The sequence below is a fragment of the Choloepus didactylus genome, chromosome 10 (genome assembly GCF_015220235.1).
Source record: "Choloepus didactylus isolate mChoDid1 chromosome 10, mChoDid1.pri, whole genome shotgun sequence".
In the NCBI taxonomy this organism is placed as follows: Eukaryota; Metazoa; Chordata; class Mammalia; order Pilosa; family Megalonychidae; genus Choloepus; species Choloepus didactylus.
In genome coordinates, this window is record NC_051316.1 from 47,926,626 (window position 1) to 47,934,368 (window position 7,743).

The following is a 7,743-nucleotide window of genomic DNA, read 5'->3' on the forward strand; positions in this document are numbered from 1 at the left end:
ACACAGTTACAGTCTTAAGGCCATAAAATGTCCAAGGTAACACATCAGCAATTGGGTACCCTCACTGGAGGATGGCCATGGTGTCTGGAAAACCTCTGTTAGCTGGGAAGGCACATGGTTGGTGTCTGCTCCAAAGTTCTGGTTTCAGAATGGTTTTCTCCCAGGATGTTCCTCTCTGGGCGGCAGTTCCTCAAAAACGTCACTCTTACTTGCACTTGGGGTATTTGTCCTCTCTTTGCTTCTCTGGAGCAAGAGTCTGCTTTCAATGGCCGTCTTCAAACTGTCTCTCATCTGCAGCTCCTGTGCTTTCTTCAAAGTGACCCTCTTGGCTGTAGCTCCTCTTCAAAATGCCACTCTCAGCTGCACTGAGTTCCTTCTGTTTCTCAGCTCATTTATATGGCTCCACTGATCAAGGCCCACCCTGAATGGGTGGGGCCACTTCTCCATAGAAATTATCTCATCAGAGTTATCACCTACAGTTGGGTGCGGCACATTTCCATGGAATCACTCAAAGAATTACAATCTAATTAACACTGATAGGTCTGCCCACACAAAATTACATCAAAGATAATGGCATTTGGGGGGATATAATACATTCAAACTGGCACAATTTGTTTGTCTGTGAAAAATTTAAGCTCTCCCTCAAATGTGAAGGAGAGTTTTGCTGGATAAAGTATTCTTGGTTGGAAGTTTTTCTCTCTCAGAATTTTAAATGTCATGCCACTGCCTTCTCACCTCCATGGTGGCCTCTAAGTAGTCACTACTTAGTCTTATGTTGTTTCCTTTGTATGTGGTGAATAGCTTTTCTCTTGCTGCTTTCAGAACTTGCTCCTTCTCTTCAGTATTTAACAGTCTGATCAGAATGTGTCTTGGAGTGGGTTTATTTGCATTTATTCTATTTGGCGTTCGCTGGGCATTTATGCTTTGTGTATTTATACTGTGTAGAAGGTTTGGGAACTTTTCCCCAATAATTTCTTTGAATACTCTTTCTAGACCTTTACCCTTCTCTTCCCCTGCTGGGACACCAATGAGCCTTAAATTTGGATATTTTATTTTATCTATCATATCCCTGAGATCCATGTCGATTTTTTCAATTTTTTTCCCCATTCTTTTGCTCTTTCATTTTCCGTTCTGTGGTCCTCAAGGACACTGAGTCATTGTTCAACTTCCTCTAATCTTGTATTATGAGTATCTAGTGTCTTTTTAATTTCGCCAAGTTTATTTCCATAAGATCTTCTATTTTTTTATTGACTCTTGCAATTTCTTCTTTATGCTCTTCTAGGATCTTCTTTATGTCCTTTATATCCTGTGCCATGGTCTTCTTCATGTCCTTTATATCCTGTGCCATGCTCTCGTTGTTTGTCTTTAGTTCTTTGATTAATTGCACCAAGTACTGTGTCTCTTCTGGTCTTTTGATTTGGGTGTTTGTGTTTGGGTTCTCCATGTTGTCTGGTTTTATCATATGCTTTAAGATTTTCTGTTGTTTTTGGCCTCTTGGCATTTGCTTTACTTGATAGGGTTCTTTCAGGGTCTAAAAAATGCCAGTCTCTAATCTGTCAGATCTACAGCTTGGTGGTGTGCACTTTCTCTAACTAACCAGCAGATGGCATCTGCGAGTCACCTATTCGCCTTAAGTCAGTTCTCCCCAACTTTGTCTTTGTGGTGTGTGGGGATCTGATTCCTGTGGGGTTCAATTGGTGCACTAAGTTTGGGTGTGTTGTTGGTGCTGTCCACCCTGAATGTGGGGCGTGTGTCTGGGTGGGTAGGGAGGCAGGGCAGCTTTAATAATCAAACCTCCTAGGTGTTCCCAGAGATTTAAGGCTGTTGCAAGAGTCCAAGCCTTCACCTCAGTCCCACCACAGATTGTCTCTGCCATTGACCCACAAGTCCCTGACATTGGCATAGGGTCCCTGGGATTTCCGAGCAGGTCCCCCTTCTCAGCCATGGTCTTATAGGACCTCTGCCAAGGGAAGGCTGTGCCATGTCACAAGTGCATGCCAGCCCTCCAGGGAAGCCCTGGGCTGCTGGGCCATGCAGGGGCGTTCCCAGCCTGCCATAAAGATGGTTGAATGGGGCATGTTAATTTCCCCCCCTTCGCATAGCTCCGCCTTCCTAGCTCCAGGACAGTTAGCTGTGGGTGCAATAAAGGCCACTGTCCATGGCCGATATTGTGGTGTGTGCATGGTGCTGCGAGAAACACTCCCTGTCACACTGGGACCCTTGGCGCGGCTATGGGCTATGGGTCCAGCCCCAGGCAGGAGCATCCCCAGCCCGCTGGGGAGATGGTTGCAATGGGTGCAGTTTCTTTCTCCTTTTGGCTCCCCTCTGCCCCTCTGGCCCCAAGACAATCAGCAGCAGGTGTGGGAAAGGCTATCCTCCATGCCAGACACCAAGGTGCTGGGACAGCCCACTCCTGCCATGCTTCCCTGTGCGGTTCTCACCATTGTATCCGCAGTCGGTCCCAGGTTTGTTTGTTTTTTTTTAAAAAAAAGAACTAGTCTGTCTCCAAACACCAACCCATGGTTTCTCCACACCACAGTGCGGATGCCGGACTTTCAGCCGGCTCACTCACTTGTTTCAGAATGCAGACTCCCAGTTTCACCAAATGCATGGTCCCTGTGGATTTAGCAGACCTTGTCCAGCTGGTACATTGCTGGAACTGGTGTTCTGGGTCACTTTCTGGCTTTTATCTAGTATTTTTCATGGAGGTTTTTTTTGCCCTGTCTTACCTAGCCACCATCTTGGGTTCTCTCTCAGTTCCTGCCTGTTTAATAGTTGTTTTGGTGGAAGGATTGGGTCCTGGAGCTGTCTACTCTGCCATCTTATCACAATTCTGTAATTTTATAACTTTTTGAGGAACTGCCATATTGCCTTCCACAGAGGCTACATCATTTTACAGACCCAGCAACAATGGAATAGAGTTCCAATTTCTCTGCACCCTCTCCAACACTTATTTTCTTTTTTTAAAGAAATACTAACTATCCATGTGGGTATCAAGTGGTATCTCACTGTGGTTTTGATTTGTATTTCCCTAATGGCTACTGATGTTGAGCATCTTTTCATATGCTTATTGGCCATTTGTATATCCTCTTTGAAAAAATGTCTGTTGAAGCTCTTTACCCATTTTTAAATTGAGCCGTTTGGGTTATTGTTGTTGTTGCATTGTAAAAGGTCTTTATATATTCTGGATATTAAGCCCTTATCTGATATATGGTTTGCAACTATTTTTTCCCATTCTGTAGGTTGTCTTTTCACTTTCTTGATAGTGTCCTTTTATGTACAAAAGTTTTTAATTTGATGAAGTGAATTTATTGTTTCTTTTGCTTTAATCATCATATATTTACTTGAGTTCTACCAACCTCAGACAATTCCATCTTCTTTTCAGACCAAGTATAATACTGCAAAAGAACTTTATAAGCCTGGATAAGGTTAATATTCCCTGGAAAGATGACTTTTCACTGTATCTCCATGTCTCTGCCTGGCTTAGATCTGTTTGCATCCTCAAGCATTCCATGATGCAGAAGATACAATGCGTGTTGTAAGGAGATCTTTAAATAATTCACGACATCAGTATTTTTCATCCAGTCAGCGAAGGTACTGAGTCTAATCCTTGCTTTTGGGGTGATAATATAGAATTTTACTTCCTAGCTTCCAAATAATCTCAGGTGTGGCCTGCCTTTTACTGTTATCTGTATCTTCCAAGGTCTGCAAATAACTGTGCATGTATTGTGTAGCTTCCTCCCACTGGTGCTTCAGCAGAGCATCTTGGATGAAACCTAAATGAGCACTAGTTGTCTGAACAAAATTCTTGTCCTTTTTGCCTCCAATCATTCTTAGGATACATGCTTTGCAATGGCAGAATTCCTGTCTTCTTAATCTGCATATTATTAATACTTAGCCAAGGCCAAGCAAATAAGTGTTCAAAGTATTGCCACAGTTTCTATTTGCTTTCAGAGCCAAGAAAAATGCATTCCTGTACCAGAAAGCACAGACCTCTCCACCCTATCATCCTTTGTCACGGGCCTTGTTAATTCTTCAATGGAATCACTCATACCTAACTCCAGACTGAGTATCAGTTACTTTCTGCACATCTCAATCCATATGCTTCTGAGTTTTAGAGAAAACAGTCATCTTCTGATCTAATAAATATCACTTAATCTGCAAAACTTTTTGTGCTTGGTAGTTCCCACCTAAAGCATGAGGCTGATCAGGCTAAGCTCGGTCTCCCAACTCTGCGGAACAGCATGAGCAAAACCTTACAGAAGTCTATTTAATTTTTATTATGGAAATTTTTACACACACACACGAATGTGTATACATGTCTAACTGATAAAAGAGTTTTTAATGTAATCACCATCTGGCTGGAATTTCTAACCAAACTCATGTCAATTAAGTGGAATTACTTTTTGTAAAGGGATTATCAAGAGAATTCATAGAACAGTTCATTATTAATGTTCTTCTGACAACATGCCACTAAGAATTTCAGATAAAGACATCTGATGTCCATTCTTTTAAAACACTTTCCTTAACAGTTCTGAATATAAACACACCACCAAAAGCTCATATTATTTTATAAAATGCATCTGTGGATAGCCTTTCAGTAACCAGCAGTAAGTGGTGAAGTAATGTGCCTACTTTCAGAACAAGTTGAAATGCAACAACCAAGTCCATAAGTTCTGACCTTACACTTATGGATGGTGCACCTCAAGGTGATGATTTGAAGAAGGATGGCCATGGAAAATTCAGGGTTGGGATATGCTTAGAATCTACTTCCTCATGAGGTGGTTGTGACATTTAAGTGAGATAACAGTGACAATGCCTGGCTTATGGTGAGAAATCATTAAATGCTATTATTAAATCATTAAATAGCAACTATTAATATTCTCCTTGAGGCCAGTTGCTATCTGTGCCAATGATGGCATAGATTTTTGTCTGTTCTGTTTACTGCAAAATCCCAAGTGCCTCTTTAAAGAGTACCTGGCACATTAGAGAGACTTAATAAATATTTGGTCAATATTATTAGTCAATATAACTTCAAACCAATCTAATCCATTTATGTTCTAGGCAATTTACACACACCAGGACTATCCTCATTTCAGTTCCTTTCCTTGATCCCCTTTAAGTTTAGTTCTGCTCAACTTCTGACATTAGACTGTTTCCAATTGTCATCTTTGTTCCTTTCTTTTGAACTTTAAAACTTATCCTGATTTCCTTGTAGTGACCAAGGTCCTCTATAAGGGATGTCATCCTTCTGGCCCTTGTGGGTCTGTTTGCCAGAAACCCTGCCCCACCTCTCACTTTCAGAACAAACTCGACCAACAGCCTCCTAGATTTTTTTCAAATATTTATGAACTATCTCGCAGGCAGTATGCCAGGCCCTGGAGACACAATGGTGAACAAAAAAGGCAGGATGTGGGACTGGACCTGCTATATTCACCATGGTATCTGTTCTCTTATTTTAATGAAATCCAGAGGTGGGAAGAGACAAAGCTAGTTTCACACAATGATCAAGTTGCAGAGGCAAGAAGGGCAAGAACCACAGCGAAACTGATTTAGACGCCTATCCCTGGTTTCTTTATAATACCCTTGCATTGTCCCTCCCTCTCTCTGCTTTCCTTCCAGCCTTGCCTTCCCTTTTACATTCCCATGGCCTAAGTGTAAATTGTCCTGGGTATGTATCATGGACCACTGTAGAATTAACAGTCGTTTCTGAAGGATTCCTCTTCTGGTCAGATCTTACACCTTGAGTTGCGAAAAGAAGAATTGTAAGTTCTCATTCAATCTGACTACTCTTCTCAATTTCCTGTGTATGGGGGAGCAGCGGTGGGGGGGGGCAGTGTTAAAAATAATGTACTTCAAAGGCTTTAAGTTCCTTATGATAATAAATGCTATTTGAATATTTAAAAAAAATAGCATCTTACTGACCATAAAGCATAATAAGAATTTCCTCAAACTCTGCAATTTTATAGAATATAAAACTAGGTATAGCTTTTACCAACAAAATCAGCAACTATTCTATGTTTAAAAAGTTAGATGTCCCTGGTTGGCTTTGCTTTACCAGTCTGACTTTCCTCAGGAGGCACACAAGAACTAAATAAAAATCTTCTCTAATTATTTCAAATCAGTGATATCATACAATATTTGTCCTTTTCCGTCTGTCTGGCTTATTTCACTCAGCATGATATCATCAAGGTTCATCCATATTGCCGCATGTATCAGTATTTCATTTTTTTTTTTTATGGCTGAATTATATTCCATTGGGTGAAAAATTAGAGTAAGTATAGAGTCAGCATCTAGAATATGTTACCAGGTGTTCTAGTTTGCTAACGCTGCCAGAATGCAGAACACCAGAAATGGACTGGCTTTTATAAAGGGGGTTTATTTGGTTATATAGTTACAGTCTTAAAGCCATAAAGTGTCCAAGGTAACACATCAGCAATCGGGTACCTTCACTGCAGGATGGCCAATGATGTCCGGAAAACCTCTGTTAGCTGGGAAGGCACGTGGCTGGCGTCTGCTCCAAAGTTCTGGTTTCAAAATGGCTTTCTCCCAGGATGTTCCTCTCTAGGCTGCAGTTCCTCAAAAATATCACTCTTAGTTGCACTTGGGATATTTGTCCTCTCTCAGCTTCTCCAGAGCAAGAGTCTGCTTTCAACAGCCATCTTCAAACTGTCTCTCATCTGCAGCTCCTGTGCTTTCTTCAAAGTGTCCCTCTTGGCTGTAGCTCCTCTTCAAAATGTCACTAACAGCTGCACTGAGTTCCCTTTGCCCATCAGCTCATTTATATGGCTCCACTGATCAAGGCCCACCCTGAATGGCTGGGGCCACGCCTCCATGGAAATATCCAATCAGAGTCATCACCCACAGCTGGGTGGGGTGCATTCCAAAGAAACACTCAAAGAATTACAATCTAATTAACACTGATAGGTCTGCGCACACAAGATTACATCAAAGATAATGGCATTTGGGGGACACAATACATTCAAACTGGCACACCAGGGAAAGGGGTGGAGATAGGGAATGGGAAGTTAAGGCTTAAAATATACAGGGTTCCTATTTGGAATGATGGAAATGTTTTGGTAATAGATGGTGATGAGAGTAGCACAAAATTGTGAATGTCATTAATAGCACTGAAACATGTCTGAATGTGATTCAAAGGGGAAATGTTAGATTGTTTATAGGGTAACACAGTAAAAATTGAAAAAAAAAAATACTTGGAACTACACTGCACAGTGACCCCTAAGTTAAAAAATGGACTATAGTTAATAGTACAGTTATAAAAATGTGCTTTCCTCAATGTTAGCAAGTGTCCCACATCAATGCAATGTGTTAATAATGGGGTGGTATATGAGAATCCTGTATTTTATGCATGATTTTTCTATAACCCACAACTTCTCTAATAAAGAAAAAAATATTTTCTAATTGTTATTCACTTGTGTAATAATAACATTATCTAGCTCTTATGCAGCACTTACTGTGTTCCAGATACTGCTTTACACTCTTTACATTTAATCCTCAGAACAACCTTATGAGGTAGGTATTACCATCATCTTGAGGCAAATGAGACACAGAGATGTTTGAAAACCATATGCAGGGCTCATTCATTCATGATAGTTGCCATAGCCAAGAACCACCTTAATTTTTTTAAACTTGACTCAGTTTTTTCAAAACTTAAGTTTATTTTAAAAGGAAACTTTATATTTCTATTGTAAATGGAAAATCAGTGTCACTTGCCATAAATAG

General features: G+C 40.7%; 1 pseudogene; it reads right to left on the reverse strand.

Annotated features, from left to right (window-relative positions):
• Window positions 1-3,332: 3,332 nt before the first annotated feature.
• On the reverse strand, window positions 3,333-4,052 carry LOC119545182 (annotated as a pseudogene).
• Window positions 4,053-7,743: the final 3,691 nt, after the last annotated feature.